Source organism: Symsagittifera roscoffensis, chromosome 5 (genome assembly GCF_963678635.1).
Source record: "Symsagittifera roscoffensis chromosome 5, txSymRosc1.1, whole genome shotgun sequence".
Lineage (NCBI taxonomy): Eukaryota > Metazoa > Xenacoelomorpha > Acoela > Convolutidae > Symsagittifera > Symsagittifera roscoffensis.
The window spans coordinates 37,019,336-37,040,396 of NC_087066.1; the positions used below are offsets into that span (position 1 = coordinate 37,019,336).

The following is a 21,061-nucleotide window of genomic DNA, read 5'->3' on the forward strand; positions in this document are numbered from 1 at the left end:
TATGGACCAAGGTGCTCCTTCTGCAACTTGGAGGGAAACTTCAAGTCGGATTGCACTCAATTTTGAGATGCGGTGGCGGACGCAAAACATCCCTGCCATGAAGAGGCGCTTTCGGGCGTCAAATCCATCCGAGCACGTCTGATGAACGAAGCTGAGTCGCGAAAGAAAGAGGCGACACCGAGCACATTTACGACTAAGAAGGTGAAGACCTTGCCGGATGAGGCGATAGCCTCGAGCCTAGAGGCGGAGTCGGCCGGCCCGCTCAACGTGGATTATGGCTTAGCGGCACAAACCGCATTACAGAATGTCCAGCAGGAGCTAGCCACGAAAGAAGTTGAGCAATGGGTAAGGTCGGAAATAGATATCACAGATCATCGGGAAAAACTTGACATTCTGGGGAAAACAACGAAAGAAGAGGACAAGCAGGAACCCAGGAAACATGGGCTAAAACTAAAAGTTATATCGGGTAATACATTTGGCTTGACGAAAGAAGGACCGAAGAAAATATCCATTATTTCGGTCGCAGGACACCAGGTGGTCAAGAACTTGAGTGAGCCGTCCGAGATCACGCTGGTACACCTGGAAGTTTATGCGGACTACCTGAGAGAGAAGGATCCCAAGTTGGACTCCAGGGCAGCTCGAGCGCTGCTCACGACAGGAGGTACAAAACTAATGAAAAAAGATGGACATTACATCGAAGTCCATGGCCCGATCCTGATGAATGTGGACGGCATTAACATCTACACGAAGGCTCACGTGACTGATGCAAGTGACCAAGTAGGCCGGATATACATTGGTCGAGAAGAGTTTAAGGTGCGACGAATTGGACATAAACCCATGCTTGAACAGGATGCAGTTCAAATAGGTTGCGAAGCCGATCTGGCAGCACATAAAGGACTGTTAGTAAAAGGAATGTTAGACATGGGAGCAGTGGTCAGCGTCATGACAGTCAGCCCCTGGACTGATACGGGCTTCGACAGGTCGGATCTGATACCGACCAACATCAGACTGGCAGCTGCCAATCAGGGAGCAATTTATGTGACATGACGGACCCCGATTACATCACTGCAGCTTGGAGGAAGACATCTTTGGATGAGCTTCCTGGTGGTAGAAAATTTGGACGAATCCGATCAATTCATCTGTGGAGGGACTTTGTACGCATCTTTGATGTCACGATCGACCTCCACGACGGTTGATCAAGATCAAGGACTCTGAGATGAAGTATGAAAAGAAACATCTTAATAAGATCCTAATTAAACAGGCAAAGGTGCCAATTTTCCTGGATTGAATAGTTAGATTGAAGCCAAACCAAGCCGTAGTAGCGACGTTTAGGATGAGGAACTTGAATGACCTCGAAAATGACAGACAGGTATGTCTGGTACCAAATCCAAACAGTAAGAGCTCGGCTATTTTATGAAAAACCTTCTCACTCACTCAGAGCGGACTGTGTGTGAGTGTGTTGTTGAAAACAGAAGGAACCTCAGTGACAATACAGAGAGGGAAGAAGCTTGGCTACGCATTGCCTCTGAACACAGACTTTCAGAGTGTGGAGACCTTGAAAAAAGTGATGAAGCCAAATGTACCTTACACGCGAACCAGGAATGTATACTGGAGAGAATGAATGAATTGTAATCTTCTAAGAAACTGTTTTCAATGAAGTCGGAGACAAATGATGGGTTGTCTAGTTGTTCAAATTTTCCTGAGAGACCAACAAAAACAGAGTTAACAGCAAATAAGCATGTCCTGCCCGAGATAGAACATCTGAAGGATAAAATATTGGATAAGGAACTAGATTCACTCAGGGCGGTGCTAAATCGGAATGCAGACGTTTTTTCGAAGCATAAGGACGACATAGGTTGCTGCATTTTTGTAGAACACGAAATTGAGATAGAGGAGGGCTCGGTACCTCATAGGGAAGGCGCGAGGAGAATGACCCCACACAAATCAGAAGCGTGCAGGAAAGAGGTCGAGATAATAATGGAGTACGAAATGATCGAGCCGTCGAAGTCCCCATGGGCTTGTGGCGTGGTCATGGCTGAAAAGACTTGGGGGCAACTCAGGTTTTGTTGTGATTTCCGTTACTTGAACGCAATGACGGTAAAGGATGCATATCCGAATCCCCGCATCGATGAGAGCCTCTCCAAGTTGGGGGACGCGAAGTTCTTCCCGACGTTGGATCTGGGCTCTGCGTTCTGGCGATTGACACTCAGAAAGCAAGATCGCAACAAAACGGGTTTCGCGTGCGAGCTGGGATTGTTCCACTGGAAAAGGATGCCGTTTGGATTGTGCAACGCAACTGCCACATTCCAGCGACTGATGGCTCAGGCACTCACGAATGTAACCAAGAGATACGGGAACCTCATCATGTGTTATGTCGATGATGTCGTGATCGCAACACCAACCCTAGGGGGTCATATAGAGAGGTTGGATGAGGTGTTTACCTGAATGAAACCCTCCAAGTGTGAAATCCTCAGAGACTCCATAAAAAATCGGGGCCGCCTTATGGATAAGCATGGGGTAAGACCGGATCCCGAAGCGGTCTTGACCTGGACGGCACCGAAGAAAGACACGCAACTGATGATCTTTTTGGGTTTTGCTAACTATTATCGAGAGACGCCGATAAAGATATACCCCATGCAGCAGTTGATGAGAAACAAGTGTAAACAATTCACTTGGACTGATGAGGCACAAGTTTTATTTGAAAACATTAAACGCGAAATTTGAGAAGCAACGGTCCTCGGAATGCCAACAGAGAAGGGGATGTTTGTGTTAGACTCGAATGCATCAGTGGTTGCAATATCAGGCATACTTCACCAGGAGCAGGAGTGGAACGGGAGAACGGTTCTCCGTCCAATAGCCTACGGAAGTAAAGTCTTGAGCAATACCGAGATGAAGTATGGCGCACCGAAAGCGGAAACAAGTTCGCGGTGATCACTTTCGTAGAAAAATACAGGTAGTGCGAGTAGTAGTACATCACTGAGAGAATAGAGAAAAGGCCAGTGACCATTCGCAGTCGAGATGTTGAACGGTATTGCCGGTCGATAGTGAACCATCTGGTGAACTCAATGCCGAAAAATGTCTTGTTGAAGACTTCGTTCACGGAACATCGGACATCGACCCATGTCCAAGCCACTGAAAAAATCAGGGTCGAGTGAAAATCCAGCTTTACGAGAAAGGTACATTTCACGGATGCAAGGGAAGAATATGAGCCGAGCTCTGATTGTTCATCCGGGGACGAGTAACCGTCCGGGGAGTCAGGCACTTTCGAGCCCGGACAGGACAACTTGTCCCGTGAGACAATGCTAGGACAACCGAGGGACAGAATGTTGTCCGGAGAGCCGGATTCAAGGCGACCGAGGGACAGAATTTTGTCAGGGGAGTCGAGAAACATCATAGACAGATCGGAACATAATGATGTGGAATCCATCGGCTCGAGTGATGACTCGAGGCCTCAGTCCTGGGAGAATACTTCAGAAACTACTTCCAATTCTGATGTTTCGGAGATTGCTATTCATTCCTTGTTGGTAGAAGGGAAACAGCGCGGATTGGACCGGGAAATGCATCTTGACCCGGACAGAGACAGGTATACCTCCGATGAGGAGGGCACTGTAATTTATAATGCCGCAGATGAGCTTGAACTGAGAGCAGTGTCGAAACGCCCAACCAGATTACTTCCACATGGTACGGTCGTCCGTTCTAACATGGAACCATCTCTGCGGGAAGCAACACCTTTGAAGAAGATATGGTGTGTCAAAATGATGGATGATGCCCATGCCCCGGAGATAATAAGTGGTCAATTAAACGAGGTAAAAACATATCTGAAAGCCTTTATACCGGTTGTCGGATCTCCTATGGGCTCAACAAAATGATAGAAAGACGAGTAATCTGAAAAGATGGATCGAGAACGGAGCACATGACAAAGGAGATATAGAAAAAGACAGCTATAAGATCTTGATGCAATTTTATCGGAAGAGAAAACATTTCTTGTACCTGAGCAAAGACGGAATCGTAGCCTGTAAACGCAAGGAAGAGGACTAGGTCCTTTACAAGTTTGATTCAATAGTGTTACCACAGTTATACCAGACCGAAATGCTCTTACGTTCACCTGATCAGATGGGCCATCAAGGTGTGGACAAGTGTACAACAAGATACAGAAACGATTCGAATGGCCTAGTTTGACGCCGGCTTGTGAAAAGTGGATTTCTGCATGCTTGTCATGTCAACAGGCGAAGGGCCCCAGGAAACTGAGTCTCCCCCTGCAGTCAATAGAGTCATCGGGATTCAACGAAGTGGTGCAAATTGATCATCAGAAGATATGCATGACAGCCACGGGCTACAATCAAGTGCTGTTAATGATCGATCACAAAATATGCAGAGGCAGCCCCCTGCACGACAGCATCAGCGGAAGAAACTTGCGATCACTCGATAAATGTGTGGATAGCGAGACACGGTTGCCCCATCACATTCCAATCAGGCAATGGCAAATATTCGTCGGTGATCTCACGAAGGAGTTAATGAAAAGGTCACAAGTGGCGCAGGCTAACTCGACCACTTATCATCCACAAACGAATGACCTAGTTGAAAAGCAAAATCGCTTTTCAACTATGAGCGTGAATGGGAATGAGCGTGAATGGGATGAACAGGCCATGAGCGTGAATGGGAATCAGTCAAAGCTGAAAGCGTTGGTCAAAAGAAGCCAGGAAAACGGATGGACAGTGGTGATGGTGACAGACAGCAATGCAGAATGCAACGGACACTTGGAAATCGACGACTGGACATTCATTCATGGCCGGAAGACAGGCTTTTTGCTCAACCCCGAATGGTCGACGAGATGGCGATTAGATGGAAGCACGTGCAGCCATTCAAACCGAATTAGCAATGTCACAGTTGGAGATTGGACCATAGTATCTGCGTACGCACCGACGTCACTGAGGAGGGATACAGAGGAAAGACAGCTTTTCTGGCAGGATCTGGAGGGTGTAGTCTCTACAGTACCAGCGAGAAGCTTCCTCTTATTGGGAGGAGACTTCAACGCGCAGATTGGCGGGAGGATACAAGAGGAAGACGAAGAAGAGTGCGCAACTGGTAGGTTTGGATTAGAGGCGGACACGCACACTGGATCGCAAATGAGAGAGTGGTTACAGTTCAACGGGTTGTGTTACTGGAACTCTTTCTTTGGCCAGAAGAAACGAGGCACGTGGCTTCGAAGGATGAGCGGAAAGTGGTACGAATTGGACGGCTTTGTGGGGCGCCTTTCCCAGAGAGCCAAGGTGAAGAGAGTGCGAACAAAGGGTGTCCAATTGTGCACACCGGGTACGGACCACCTGCCAAAGGAAGCGGCGATAGTAACAGAGAATACAAAAAAGGTGTACAAGAAACCAACCAGAAAGGTGAACATAGAAAAATTACATGGGCGCTGGAATGACGAGGAAGTCAAACAGAGGAGGTTTGAATTCGAGGAGGCGATGCAACATCAAATGAGGGTGGAACAGCCGAAAACCTGGGAGGCAGTTGCTCAAGTTGCGCAAAAGGTAGCGGAAGAGAAACTAGGAGTGAGAGCACGTCAAGTGGATGAGCCATGGCTTGTAATGCACGAAGATGAGCTCAAATCGATGGCGGCAAAAAGACACGAACTTCTGGAAAGGATGAGACTTTTTGGATTGATGGGAGAAATAAAGAAGAAGATCCGGAAGAAAAAGAGACAGTGGGAAACAGAATACTGGGATACTGTGATCGAGGAATCGGTACAGGCCTGACGCAGAGGAGACTTAGGAGCAATGTACAGCATTCTCAATAGGCTGGGCTCTAGGTCGGCCAGTAGAGCACCACAGTCGACTAACACTAACCTATTTACGCCAGAGCAATGCAAGCAGCACTATGAGAAAATCAGTCAAACGCGGGGAGAAGTGAGCAGAGATGCGATTGACCGCGTGTCCAGGGAATGGGACGAAGCTTGGGCCGACTACATGGATGAGATACCAGGAGATCAAGAGATTGAAACAGCAATAGTCAACACCAAGAACAAGGCGGGTGGGAAAGACAATGTCAGGATTGAGTATATTAAGTATGGAGGTCAGGCCATTGTGGAAGCCACGATACAATTGGTAAAACAGATATGGACTAAGCCTGCGGAACAGTGGGAAAACCTAGTGAAAGTCGGGATTCAATGCTCTCTTTATAAGGGCAAAGGAGACCGAGCGAGCCTAGACAGCTACCGAGGCGTAGTACTCCTACCAATGTTATCAAGGATTGTGGCTAGAATTTGCGCGAGCAGGCTGGGCAAATGGGCAGAAGGAACAAACCTTCTGTCTGCAACACAATTTGGCTTCCGGAGAGGAATGGGAACTAAAGATGCAATCCATATTATACGCAGAGTGTTCGAGGAATGCCAAGAGCGAAACCACGAAATACAAGATGAGGAGGAAACGCCAATGGCAGGATTAATGGACCTAAGAAAGGCTTACCCATCGACACAGCGCGACGCAATGTGGGAAATAATGGAAAGGAAGCGAATGCGAAAAAATGGCCACATGCTCCGGACACTGAAAGGCTTACACGAACACACAGAGTACGCCTGTCGAGTGGGCAACCAGCTTTCCGAGCAGTATCGTCCGAAACGGGGACTAAGGGAAGGGTGTCCGTCGTCGCCCATTTGTTTCAATATATTCCACGACCAGAGTGTTAGACATATGCGAGAACAAAGGCAGAGAAATGCCGTTGAAAAAAACCTTGGTGCGGTTGGACTCAAATGGAAATGGAGGAAAAAGACCAGAGTCACATACCAACAAAATACCAAGAGAAACGCTCATGAAACACTAGAGACAACAATAGACAACATCCTACTTGCCGACGAAACAACGATGATTGGATCGAGGAAAGAGCTGCAGGTTGGCGGCGGGATGGAGACAGTGACAAGAGCATTAACTGATTTTCAGCAAAAAGAGAATGAGGATAAGCGGGAATGGATCAAGCTAGGGCGACCAAATAACGTGCGGTTCCTGGGGACATGGCTCGACCTCGACGAAGACATGAAACAAAGGATAAAAAGAGGGTACGGAGCTTGCGCCAAAATGAGGAATAAGCTGGCCAAAGCGCGAATTTCGCACCGGAAACAAGCCCAAATCGTCCGAGCTACGGTCATGATCACGATGCTGTACGCCTCTAAGTCCAGACCATGGCGGGAGTACGAGTATTCAAGGATCCAATCAGTCATGGATCGATGCTACAGATACATCGTCTGTCAAAACCTGCGGAGAATGGCAGATGAGAGAAAGAACATGTTCGATATAAGAAGGAGCCTGGGTGTGGCAAGAGTTAAACGAGAAATCGAGAAACAATGTATGGAGTGGTGCGGACATGTGATGAGGATGGCGGACTCAAACCTCGTTAAACAGACAGTGAAGGGATGGCTAGACAACAAGACGTTGAAACTCGGGAAAATAGGGGCCAAACCGACACTACAACGATTCTGGAAAAGGAAACTCCCAGAAATGGAAGTGGACCCGGAGTATCTTGAGGTGATAGCCGGTGACAGGACAGAATGGAGGAGGAAGATAAGAGACCGATATGAAAAGGGGTGCCTGGAAGATGACAGCAAGTCGAATGAAGAAAGGCGTAATCAGGAGCAAATCCTGGAAGGGGCAGAGACAAGACCACCGGAAGTTGTCGGGAACCGCGATGGGGCTTCTCAACAAATGCACTTCTGTGGACTCTGCCAGCAATCTGGTTTTGCGACGAGAAGAGCGCTGATGGTCCACAACCAGCTAAAACATCAGCAACAAAGGGAACACCTCGGAGGATACGAATGCCAGAAAGGTTGTAAGAAAATGATCAAAACCCCACAGGCAAGAGGTACACACGAACGAACGTGTCTAGGGGATGAAGCTGCTACAAAAGCCGAGTATCGCAGGAAAAGAAATGAAAATCTGCGCCGGGAGAGAGAGTTAACAAACCCTGCTCAGTTTTTCTGTGACGTATGTCAGGAAGGGTACGCGACAAAAGCCGGTCTTTCCTCGCACATGAGGTCTCATCAAAGAGTGGAAGCACCATTACCGAGAGAACCGAGAACCACATGTTTAAAAAGGATTCCACATCGAGATGAGAACGGAGAGTGCTTTTACCAGTGTCGGAAAGGCTGTGGAAAGACGTCACGAAAAGCAGGCTCAATCGCCAGGCATGAAAATGCATGTGAACCTCAACCACAAAGGGAAACAGAGGTGATTGAAGCTCCCACACCGGAACTGTTAAACGAAGAGGACCAACAAGGTACATCTCAGTCGGTGCCAGACAGAGAAGATCAAAGGAGCCGAACGGAGGGGGAAGCGACATTTGTAGGATACCAGTGCGACCGCTGTACCTTTGTGGCAAAAACAAAGTGCGGACTGGGGTCACATAACCGAAGCAACCTAAGGAAGGACGCTGCGGTCAGACTGGGGGGTACAGGAGTGGAATCAACATCTTTGTCGGTTCCAGACGAAAGGGACCAACCCGGAACATCTCGATCGGTGAGCCAAACGGAATGTGAGGAGCCAGGTCTAGGGTATCAATGCGAGCGCTGTACGTTTGTTGCAAAAACGAAGTGTGGACTTGGGTCACATAACCGGAGCCACCTTAGGAAGGACGCGGCGATCAGACCACCAGAGGGTAGGGTGGAATCAGGGACGACAGTGGAGTGGGAGGTACCGGGGAGCGAAACCAGGGGAGGGTACCCCTGCGACCGATGCAGCCTTGTTGCAAGGACGGCAGCGGGGTTAAACTCGCATAGACGGAGTCACGAGAGGGCGGATTTGAGGAATCGGGGAAGACGATACGAAACTGAGGAACGGAGGGAGAACGAGCAGGAACTACCGGAAGCAAGGGTGGAACCAGAGACGACGACGGCGGAGCTGGAGGTAGTGCAAGGAACGCCAACAGGTTTTCCCTGCGATCGATGCAGCCTTGTCGCAAAATCAGGAGCTGGATTAAGCTCACACAAACGAAGCCACTTAAGAAAGGAAGAGTTGAATCGGAGAGGGACTGGGGGGGGGGGGGGGGGCGAACACCTGACCCCGATGGAGCCCCCTGTTTTTCCTTCAGAAGGAACTTTTATCCCCTAACCCCAGTGACGGGCATGGGCCTCTTTTGGCTCGCAACGCCCAACAGACAGACAGATATGCATGACAGCCACGGGCTACAATCAAGTGCTGTTAATGATCGATCACAAAATATGCAGAGGCAGCCCCCTGCACGACAGCTTCAGCGGAAGAAACTTGCGATCACTCGATAAATGTGTGGATAGCGAGACACGGTTGCCCCATCACATTCCAATCAGGCAATGGCAAATATTCGTCGGTGATCTCACGAAGGAGTTAATGAAAAAGTCACAAGTGGCGCAGGCACTCGACCACTTATCGTCCACAAACGAATGACCTAGTTGAAAAGCAAAATCGCACGCTGGTATCCATGTTGAGAGTTTATCGCTCACGCTACATGGATGACTGGGATAGACACTTGCCGCAAGTGATGGGCGCTTACAACATCACAGAACATTCCACCACGGGAATAAGTCCGCATATGATGCTAACTGGTCACGAGAAAGCTCTGCCATTAACGTTCTTCTACCCTGAGTACGAAAGAAAGAAAACGTCACCGCAAACTTACGTGCATGATTTTATTAGAAGGCAGCAGGACCCCAATGACTTATGCAGGAGGAACACGCAACAGGCACAAATCAGACAAAAAAGGAGATTTGATAAAAGTGCTGCGGGTGCAAAAGCTTTCTCGGTCGGAGATCATGTCTGGGTGTTCCAGGAAGAAGTTCCACCAAAGGGAACCAAAAAGTTATTGGCAAATATGCGCGGTCCTTTCCAGATGACAGAAGTACACCAAGGAGGTCGTTTTTACTGATTGAGCACCGGACGAGCAGCTCATTACAAATACATCAAACCGCACAATGCCTCACCAGAGGACTGGTGCCTCCCAGCTGACATGCAAGAAGAAGACTATTTGATAGTGGATCCTGCCTGCGAGGTGAATGAAAGAGGCACGCGTGACAATAACGACGGGAATGAGGTCGTAGATGAGTGTGATCTGCCACTAGATCTGGAGTTGACCGAGAGAGTGGAACTTGACGACGAAAATCTTCCATATGCAGAAGAAGACTGGAATTGCCCATAGCAAACAGAAATTGACAAAGGAGTACAGCCTGACTTTCCCCTCGCCATGGAAACACGCCAGAGCAAGAAAGGAAGGAACAAGAAAAAGTACAACCCGTATGGCGAGGATTTCGTCATAGACAGGATAGTTTTAAGCGACATGATGGACTCGTTGGTGGGACTGAATGAAGTAGCGATGGCACAAGAGATCGACTTAGTCAATGAAATGGATCAGGATTGGATCGACGATCGCTCCGAACCAGAAGTAGAGTTCAAACCAGAGGTGGAGCAGACTCGTGAGCGAGAGTTAACGAACTTGCAAGTGCTCGAATGGCTCCATGATCTGCGACAGATCCTGAAAAGACAATCTTGATGGTTCAGGATGTCGATAAAGACGGCATCAAATACGTCAGCCATGACAATACCGAGTCCAACAGGGTCGCTCCAGATGGTCCTCTACGCGTTGCGGAATCCAACCACGATCTGCTCAATTTTGGGTGATCGACGGGGACGTCGATGGATATTTTTGTCCGGGGAGTGAGGGTAGGACTCACCCACACCAAAAATCTGATCTTTAAAAAATTAAAATCGGCAAGGGAAACCGGAAACTGGAAACGGAGGGCGAGAACGCTAAAAAAAACATCTTTTGGACGAATTTTTGAATCTTATTTTGACCTACCAAACCATTATTCAAACAATGTCGTCATAATGGACAGCGATTTCATACTCACGGAACGTACATGCGCTATCACAGTCTGCTCCGAACCTGAGGAATACGATACCGGATCCTTCAGACACCTATTTGGCTTCCAGTTTCAGGAGTCATTCAATCAGGTGGCCAGAGCAGGGATGAACGAGATCAACAGGACCACTTGCCGGACGCTGGGTAGGATCGTCCCTTCGCAACGCCTTGATCAATCCTCGAGTAGCGCGGAGCGAACTCCTCGAGCCATAGTACCAACGGGAACTACACATGGCGGAACGACTCAGAAATCTTGCGTAGTGGACATCAGGAAGAGCCTAACGGTACGCAACCCTTTCGTTTAAGTAGCCCCGAAGCATCATCGAGCTTGTTTGAATGGCATGGGCTGGAATCCGGCCATAAGCCACCAGGCAATGTCCCCAGGGAGGCGTCATTTGGTTGTTGGAGATAGTTTAGTGAGGGATCTGAACGAGATCTTTGTCAATGGTCAGACCACTGTTCTATGTTTTGGAGGGGCCTACATGGCTCATGTCATCAAGATGAGGGAGTTCCAGGGCAAGGATCACCTAGACACGTTGGTGATAAAGCTCGGGACTAATGACGTTTCGAGGGCCACTGTAAACCCAGAGGGCAAGTGGGAGCCCCTACTGGTCTGCCTTCTGAACAAACTGAAGGAGAAACACAGGCCCAGACCCGTAGTGTTGTGCACGATACCGCAGAACCCGGAGGTGGGCACGCCGGTGGCGGATTTTATGAACGGCAACGCGACCCGGTGGAACGAGATGACCCGCAGTCTGGTGAGAAGCAATCCCAGCGAGCTGCGACTCATGGATCTTGAGAACATGCTGCGCATGATTGATCATCTCGCGCTCACCAGAGATGGGATACACTTCAACACCCAGCAAGGGAGACGCTGGATAAACGACGTGTTCCAGACGCAGATAGGGGAAATGGAGCAAGAATTGAGGACAACCAACACAATGGCTCGGAACAGTTTGACTGGAGGAGGTAGAGTGAGGGGTAATGTGCCGGAATCACTCGCCAATCGCCTCGGGCGCCTGACAATGGAAACGCGTGCAACCACTCCCGTTGCTCCAAGCTCAGATCTGAGAGAAAGGTTGGGGACTGCTCCTCCCCCTAGAAGAAAACTGTTGGAGAGCCGACTTGGGAGATCAATTGATCAGAGTCAGACTAGCTCTCAGACCATATCGAGGACGAGCAACTCCGGATTCTACAGGAAACCCATCGACGGGCGCCACGCCGACAGAAGGGATTGAGCCAAGCAGCGTGCTGCTTTGGAACCGTCCAGATCCCAGCGGTTGGGGACAGTAAGAAACGGATATGTCAACGAACTTGAATATGAACACATTGATGTGTCGAGTGGATGCGAGGAGGATGATGGGTGGAGATGTTCACACAGTGTCGGGATTATATCGAATACCGGGCGTGCACTGGCTGTTAGCGGAACAGGAACCGTTTAGCTCTGCGACTACGCTCAGGTTCGTTGACCTTGATTGATTGCCTCAGGACAATACCTTTGGGCCCTTGAATACCCGATCTCTTACGGACGTCCATCGGAGAGCCAGGGAATTGATACCACCTTCCCAGAGGGGCAAATTCCTGACAGAGAATAAGCCCAATAACAAGCATCATAAGATGTACATGCAGTTCTCTAAACCACCCGTCCAAGCGCCTGGTGAATATTCGAGAGACTATCCCCGAGTGACCTCGGTGGAGGGGGACGTTAGGAGATACGCGGGACTGAAGGCACCAGTGGGTGACAGCCTGTTTGCTGCCTATGATCCCCTGGATATAAAGGCTGCCAAATATCTGATTTTGGCCAGTTCAGACTATCTCTACACGCCCCGTTCTCTCTTTTGGCCCGATGTGATTTTCTTGACGCCGGCAGGCATGATGATGAGTGTGCGAAGGGTAGTCAGCTTGGAGCCGCAGGTGATAGTGGTTGCAGGCTCGAATGATCACCTGCAGAGCAGAGGGTTGTTGTCCCGTCTGACGGATGGGTCGATCCCGAGCAATGAGATCATAGGAGAGGAGATAATGACATTGCTCTCAGCCATGGCTGATGTAGAAACATCAGTAAAACAACGCTTCACTCAGAATGTGGTGAAGATTGTCTTTGTGTTATCACCGGGGTACGCCACTTTGCCAGAACCCCTTCAGTTTGTGTACACGATGGTCACAACGATAGCAGAGGGACGATTCAGCGTAATAATACCCGCGCCGAACAAAATAGTGGACCCCAATAACTATTACCCACCCCGTTCCGAGCTTCCCGCCATCTGTTCTGACATTTCCAATGCCATCCATGGGATTCAAGGATTGCAGCACAACTCGGTTGGTGCTGGATGAAGTCCTGGGGTTGGAGCTGTCCAATTTCGCCAGTTACTGAAGTTGAGGCCAGGAGTAGATGATGATCACTTGTTAGTATAACAGGTGGCCAATGACTTCTGGTTCAGACAGATGGAGAAATGCACAGGGGAGGACGATCAGAAGAAATATGTTATCGGCAGAAGAGGACATCATGGCGTTGGCCTTAAGGACGAAGCCACACATCAATGCATGGTTGTGTTTGTCGCCAAGAGTGTGTACCTTGGGAGAAGACGCGTTCGAGCATGCACCGCCAGTAATCAAGGAGACACACACTTATCTGAAAAACTTGTTCAACGTGAGGCAGTTAGCCCGAGGCATGATGTTACAGTTGATGCAAGACGTGAACACGATGTCACTAGATAGATTCCAAGCTGATATTTTGGCCACGATGGCACAATAAGAGAGATCAGACGCTATCTTGGGTGTAATGTGAGTGGGATGGACGCCATCCTTCCTGTCAACGTGTTACCCGAGGGCCTCCAAGAATCTGTTCGCGAGCTTCGTCAAGGACATCCGGAAACTGTCGATTGGTCTGGTACTGGCACTGTACGTGACGTTTGGTCACGAGAAATTTGTGAAGGGACCTGCGAATCTCTTCACCCAAGCGTTGGTGGACCTGAGATTGGATGGACTCCTTACCCTAATCACCATGACATATGGTCGGTTGGGCGATTTGTTCGTCCTTTTACGCTACCCCGAGCAACTGCAGGGAGCGAGTCGAGAATTCAACGCGCAGTTGGAAACCGTCTCATACAGAAAGATGAAGGATTGGAGGATACTCTCGCTTCAGTACCTCCTGCAACAGAATAGGAGTATCACAGGAGAGGACAAGGTGGCAACGGGAGCGAGTGAACGCAAACAGTATTGTGGCATGCCCTTGCTGACAGATCTGGCTGTGATGATGCGGATCGATCCGCTGGCTCTGGTCCATGGACTAAGCGAGTTCGTCACGGAGGTGTACGGACCTGTGATGTCATACTTGTTTCCAGACGTGCAAGTGAAGGCATACAGGAATTCGGTGTTGTATGCCAAATTAATCTCCGTTGTGGATTGTTCCGTGCTGAATTGGATGGAACAGAAAGAGTTGACTAGCCAGCGACGACAGGTTATTCGGAAGAATAGCGGAGCCGGGATGGATGTTGATGGAACTCAACAACAGTTTCAAATGCAGAAGGGGCGGCGAGGACCTTTCCCATGTCCAGTTTAATCCGAAGCTTTGGAATGTACGACCAGTGGTGAAGGATTCAGGAGAGGCGATGCGGGTCCCACTTTGGCCGGAAGCATATGCACACGTCAAAGATAATCAGCAAGTGCGGCTTTCCGGGCCCAGGCCAGTGCCGGATTAATGCCCCCGATATCCACCGATAAGGAGGATGTTGTTGGGGGTCACGACTCCTGTCATTGCCCCTCGCATCGGAGCGGCTCGTGATGCGGAAGAGAAAATGCGGAAATGGAGTGAAGGGATGGAGCCGCGCTTCATCAGTTGGAACGTTGCGGCCATGCATACGTTTGATTCCTGATGCATGGAGCCGGAAGAAAATCAACGCACCTTTTTCCAGGAAGACCGGGGTTTCCTCAGATGTATGGAACAGAACATACAATGGAACAGATGTATTGAACAACACCAGCTGATGATTGGTCACGATTGAAGTGGCCAGGAGAGGTGAAAGTGACACTGTTAGAAGTGGCAAAGGAGTGCAGAGGAGGCACATACATGACGGTCGACGAGCTGGCGCCATATGGCGACGAATCGGTGAAATCCCTGTTGAATGACGAGTTATTCTATCACGCAGGGGATCTGACCGTGCCGGCGCGGCCAGACTCGGGCATGGATATGAGGCAAGGCCCATCGGGACCTGGGCCGAGACCAGACACGAACGATGATGAGCAGATGGATTAGGATGACGATCATATGGAGGGAAAGGGAGACAAGTCAAATGGATTGGACTTAGGAGCGTTAGAGAGAGACTTGCTGGAATACCAGTTCAGTGAAGACGACGACGGGGAAGTCGATGGAAATCTATTACTGATGACACCATCGTCTTTCATCTCCCCTACGAGGGAGTTGCCGGCCAGGTTATCCCCAGTGGATCCAATAGGCCTGGCAATGGACTACCGGTGTAGGGGCATACAGAAGCTGCTCCTTGAATCACCAAGGAGGAGAAGAATTGACGAGACCATGAGGGTATCCTTCCTGAGCACATTATTTGAAGAGGAGTGGGAGAGATACCAGAGTGAGCTTGAACGTAAGGTAGGAGTGACTTGGAACCGCGTGACCTTCATGGAAAGGACATGGGACGTGATTCGCAGGTACGGGACGCAGTCCGTAATTAACGTGGGGTTGAACCAACCAATCAAGCGCGAGGTTCTGGAGACACTAATGAGCTCCGTAGAGTCTGATGTTCTGACCGAGTCAGTTACAGCGGACAGTGCCGATGATCAGCAGATCATGAGAAAATTACCCGTCAGGCGAGCCAAGAAAGGGCTGAAGAGGTTGAAAGGGAAGACAGGAAGTAAAACTGTGAATCAGAAAGTGGTGAAGTCGAAAGCCAGTGCAGTAGTGGCCTCGTTGGCGAAAGTAGCTCGTCCAAAAGAGAGCGGACAAGGAACTGGTGCGACGCTGGCCGGGGGAGAAAAAGAGAACCTGATAACCCTTATGCTTTTGGCAGGTTTGACCACAACGGCCATAAAATCGAAGACAAGTGCACGGACTTTGGCGGACACGAAGCTCGAAATAAAAGTCATCAGTCATTGTGGATCTGGAGGACTTGATGATTACAAGCCCTCGCGATCCAATATGGCCCGGATGAAGATGGAGGGACAACTCGGCGTAGTCAAGTATAGTCGGACTCAGTCCTCATGGGAGATCCAGCAGGGGGTTATGTAGAGACGCTTAAGGCAAGGAATTCCGGAAGAGGGAACATGATGGCCTGGGACGAGAAGCGAGCCATGCAAGAGTTTTCGAAGCAGCTGACGGAGAACTCTAATTTTAGTCGGAAAGAATACGGCACGGTGAAGTCCTCGGAGGCAAATAAAATCGGGCTGGAGAAATTGTTAGAAATCTCTTGGAGGGCGGCCCTCCAAAGATACTTCAATGCATGCACCTGCGACGGTGGCAGCATACCTGGCCTGTCCGTGTGCAAGAACTGACTTGAAGGTACGACTGGCCTGGTGTTTGATTGAAATCAAGAAGTCGGAATATGAGGCCAACAACGACTCGAAATCAAAGGAACAGGAACTGGAATTGATGGAAGCCCTGCAAGTGTTGATTTCTAGGGACGATTCGGCGATAGCATGTGCTAAGCGTAAGGATGCCCTTTGCTTTGTGAGTTTCGTGATGGATCGTATCCCCATTCCTGTGTTGGAAGAATGCATAAAAACCATTCGGCAAGGGGGAGTTGATCGTAAACGAAACTTTCTGAAAGCACTCCTGGAGCTAGATCAGGATATGCGGCTGCTCATACAAAGTAACGAATCGAACGACATGGAAAGCTATCGCAGGTTGGAAGAAGTGAGAAGATACTCAAACAAGGAGTTGAAAGTTAGTCGGGAGTCAGTTGAAGCAGTCAGGGGACAGAAGGACTATGCAACTTTGGGGAAGTTAAGTCATTCCAATATGTGTCAGGCATCCCAGGGATGGCGTACAATTCCTTCGTGGACGAGGAAGCCAGGGAAGCATACTTTGACTATGAGCAAGTTGTAGTACTTGATTTCTGGGTCGAGCGAGTCAAGGAAACTGGCATGTTGATGGTGGAACAACCCAAGCTGGGAATCATTTTGGAGGAACGAGTGGTCGAGCCCTCGGTTCCCGAGCTAAAGGGGCAAGTGAGTTTTGTTGTGGTTCTTGGGACGGTCCCTTGAATATCAGCTTAGTAACCATGTGCGAGCTCATAAAGCCTTCCTGGTGTCCACATCCAAACTGAAAATAACGAAGCAGAAGAGCGGACTATCCACGGAGCCAGCCGAGGGAAAACCCTCCGGTGATTGGTTGAGACAGGGCACCCGTCTAGCCCACATTAGTGGAATGGACGGACACGTAAGCAAATTTGGGCATTGCTTGAAAACGCTGAGTAAGCAGCATCGCCGACTGGCTCAATTGTAAGGGAGGATGAGCATGTCGAACAAGAGTGGAATGGAGTTGATTGCGGACTGTCATGGAGTAACGGAAGTGAACTTGATCACTGCCTTGGAGTTTTGCACTATGACGAGCTCTATAGAATCACTGGAACGCCTAGAGCGTGTCCATGGGTTAGTTACGTCCCTTAGTGTGGAAGTGTTCCCTGGACTATTGCAGACTGAGCAAAAGATTGGAGGTTGGCGAGAGACTCTGGAGAACGAGATGAATTTGAAAAACAGTGAGGCCTATCATAGACCTACTGGTTCGAATTATTTGGTGGGTTCGAGCTCTGCACCATATTGCAATAGTAGGTACCCTACGCACATGGTGGTGATGGAAGCGAGGACACAGTAGGTGTTGGTCGACCAACGGTTCTCTGTGCTAAAGTGCGTGAGATTGGCCAGATTGTCCGAGAAATCGTATGACTACCTGACGAAGATCATTCGGGTCGTCCCGAAGAGATCTGAAGGCGAGTTGCAGGAATAGTGGGTGAAGAGTTCATGAGTTTGAGTGAGGGTAATGTGAGTGAATTCAAGAAGAAGAAGGCGAGCGGAGCGTTACCCACCGAATTCCCCACCATGGATGAAAAGGACGATGTACACAGGATTGTGATGGAAGTGGAACCGTTACTGGGAGCTTCAGGGTACCGGACCCGAAGGAACATCTTGATGACCCATAGGGCGCAGACACTAAGGTATCCCAAACGCGGGAATCTGGTGTTAGTGTGGGACTTAGAGGAGTGGTACTCCACGGGGTTGCGCGACCAAAATCAACAAGTGTCAATCGTGGTAGTTAGTGCCATGCTGACGGTGAGATGGTTAGAAGCTAACGCGGGTACAAGTGAGCAGCCGACGGCCGTGCCGACATCTGAGCAATTAAGCAACGTGAAAATGAACCACAGCTTAGATCTTTTCAGAACCACCTGCAAGGTTCTGAGGATACCCAAAGCCATTGAGAGGATATGGTCAAGGCAAATAATGATGCCTTGGTTCCGTGCAGTGATGACATCATGGATGTATGAACGCGCGAAGTGTCATATGTCTAGGAACACGGAAGCCTATCGATCCTTCCAGCTAGATATAGGACCTGGAGCCTAAAGGAGAGCATTCTTAACGCACAGAAACGCTGTTACCACAGCGGCGAAGCGAGTAGCTAGAGTGCCTTGTGTTACTGAGGCAGAAAAGAGCGAGGTCTTACGAGCTGACCTAGAACGGAAAGTGAGCCTGTGCCTTCACAACAGCCTTTGCAGGAACCGGGAGCAAAAGGTGAATGTGGACTTGCTACCTCGTTGCAAACCGGGGCTTTTAGAGCAGGAGAGTTAGGGTATGGCCCGCAATTCCGTGGACATGCTGGAGAAAGTCCAAAGAGACAGTGAGACTGAAGAACAAGGACAAGAAGCACATGACAAGCGACGATAGTGAAAAGTGAAGAGAAGAGGAGAAAAACTTGATTGTCTTTGTGTGCTAAATCTTTTACCAATCAACCAAGTTTGATTATTGAAACTGTTAAACTTTTTTTGCTGTAGTTTGGTCAAACCAGGGTTTGAGAAATATTTAATTGATGCAATTGTTAAATGACAATGAAAACTTTAGTTGACGCTATTTAGCTATATATATATAGAGAGAGAGAATCGGTGAATGTATTTACCTATTTAAACCCGACTGAAATTTTCAACCTGTGTAAGACACGTGTTCACTGTGTGGCGACCTGGTGGGTTTGCGTACGCTCGCTCGAAGAGGGTGAGTACCTTATTACCTTTGCTAGCCACAGAGTTTCTTAGTTTTAATATTGAGGACGACAGCATGAATAACTGATTCTACTTGGTGAGTGACATTAAGTTAATTTTAATGGATGCCTGGCCGTGCCAGGTCCCAAATCTTGAAACAAGCGAGTGCAAAAAGAAATTTTATGGTGAGATGACGTACGTTGTCAGAAAGAAATTTCATCTGGGACACTCCTCAAGGTGCAAATTTTGTGAAAATGTTGAAAGGCAGTGAGATGTAGTATGATGCCATTTGTGGCACGCAGTGAGTTGAGGTGGAGCAGATAAGTTTCATTTTCTAATGCGATTTGTAAGGTTGATTGTAGAGAACTGGAACACTACTAGACACTAACCCGGTGTTATGCGATCAATGAGGAAATTGATGGGGACTGTCCGGGGAGTATGTGCCATTCCGCCGAATTGGCACAGCCTAACCTTCCGGCACAGTGCGAGATAAGAATTAGAGGCCTTAACGATCATTTATTAGTAAAAAGGAGGGTCAGAATATTCTGGGATTTTAAATGTTCAAAAATTCGAATTGTAACGTCACATTTCTGAGAAATGCTAAAACGGCCATTTTGAGCCGAAAAACAGAAAAACAGAATAACAGCTAAAATAGCCAGAGACTGTTGGTAGAAGATATAAAAAAAACAAAGCCTCTTATCGTGACGATCATGCACAATAAGACAGCTAATTAGAGACAACAGACGGAAAGAAGGCTTCAGTGGGGAAGAAGAAAAGAGCAGTACCCCCGCCTTGCCACGAGTTGATAGTAATAACGACGTTTTTAAGGTGAAATCACAGAAGCGGAGGCTCGGCCACCCAGAGACAGTATATGGTGAAGGAGTATAAAGAACTGACTTTTCAGCTACTCTGACGCCATAAACATTTTGAATTAACAACGGTATTGTTTGATATTTTAGAATATAAGCAGCTAAAAAGAGGGAAGGGTCAATCCATCTCCAATGGATATAATATAGAACTCTCACCAAAAACATAGTAAAATAGGATATTTGAGCCGTGTTTTTAATATCAATCCCGTAGTCTGAGAATCCAAGACCCAGCTATGTGGTTGTGTTCGCTTGTAAACGGAAGCTGATTAAAAGTCGTTTGACTGATGGCCTAAAAATGGCAAATTTTCACTTAGCCCTAGACAGACCAAAAAATCAACTGACTAGGTCGAGACGATGAAAAACGAGTAGAATTTAGGTAGCTGACGCAGGCCAGTCGTTAATAGGTACTTTTTCTATGCTCCGTCACTGTGTAGTATTTTGGCGAATGTTACTCATTTTCTTCTCATATGTCTACTTTTTCATTACACAAAAACCCCTCCTTATCAAACGGCACTGCCAGAAGACCGTTGTTTTTCAAATACTTTCTGGCTTTTTCAACTGCTTTGTCAGAGGGGTCTGTTTCACATTCTTAGCATATCTCTTTGCAGCTGCTGCAATCTCACATAATTTTTCTCCGGGTAATCTATTTAACTTCAGTTCAGACCAAAAGTCTATCGATGTCCGCAAGGAAGTGAATTTCATAGCATTATCTCGTACCGGATGTTTTGTTCCAAAACTTAAGACTTCCCGCACCCAGAGCGGCAAAATCACTACATCTAAAAATCTGACTGACCTTTCATTCAAGTTTTTTAATGGTCTATCCTGTCTTTCCGAACGCTTTTCAAGCTTTTTCTTGTGTCGGCTTATCAGATTACTGACACAGCACCTTGCTTGCAGGTTCAGATAGAATATTACCGAAGGCCACCACTTCGCATCTATACCCCTTCTCACTACCTCTCTTGCTTTTGCTAGGTTACCCGAAGCCTTGGCCGTATCCGCGTTTGCCTGGCTTATCTCAGATCTCAAGAGTCTCAGTTGAAAGCTGTGCATCACGATTTTCTAGTTATCACCAGCCGATATGTTATGTTTTGACTGTCCTTTATTGTGACTGGAATATCTGAT

General features: G+C 48.4%; 1 protein-coding gene across 2 annotated transcripts in view; it reads left to right on the forward strand.

The window, feature by feature from the left end:
* LOC134847015 (suppressor of cytokine signaling 7-like) overlaps positions 1-21,061 on the forward strand; it is a 210,250-nt gene that overhangs the window by 55,298 nt on the left and 133,891 nt on the right. The window lies entirely within an intron of this gene.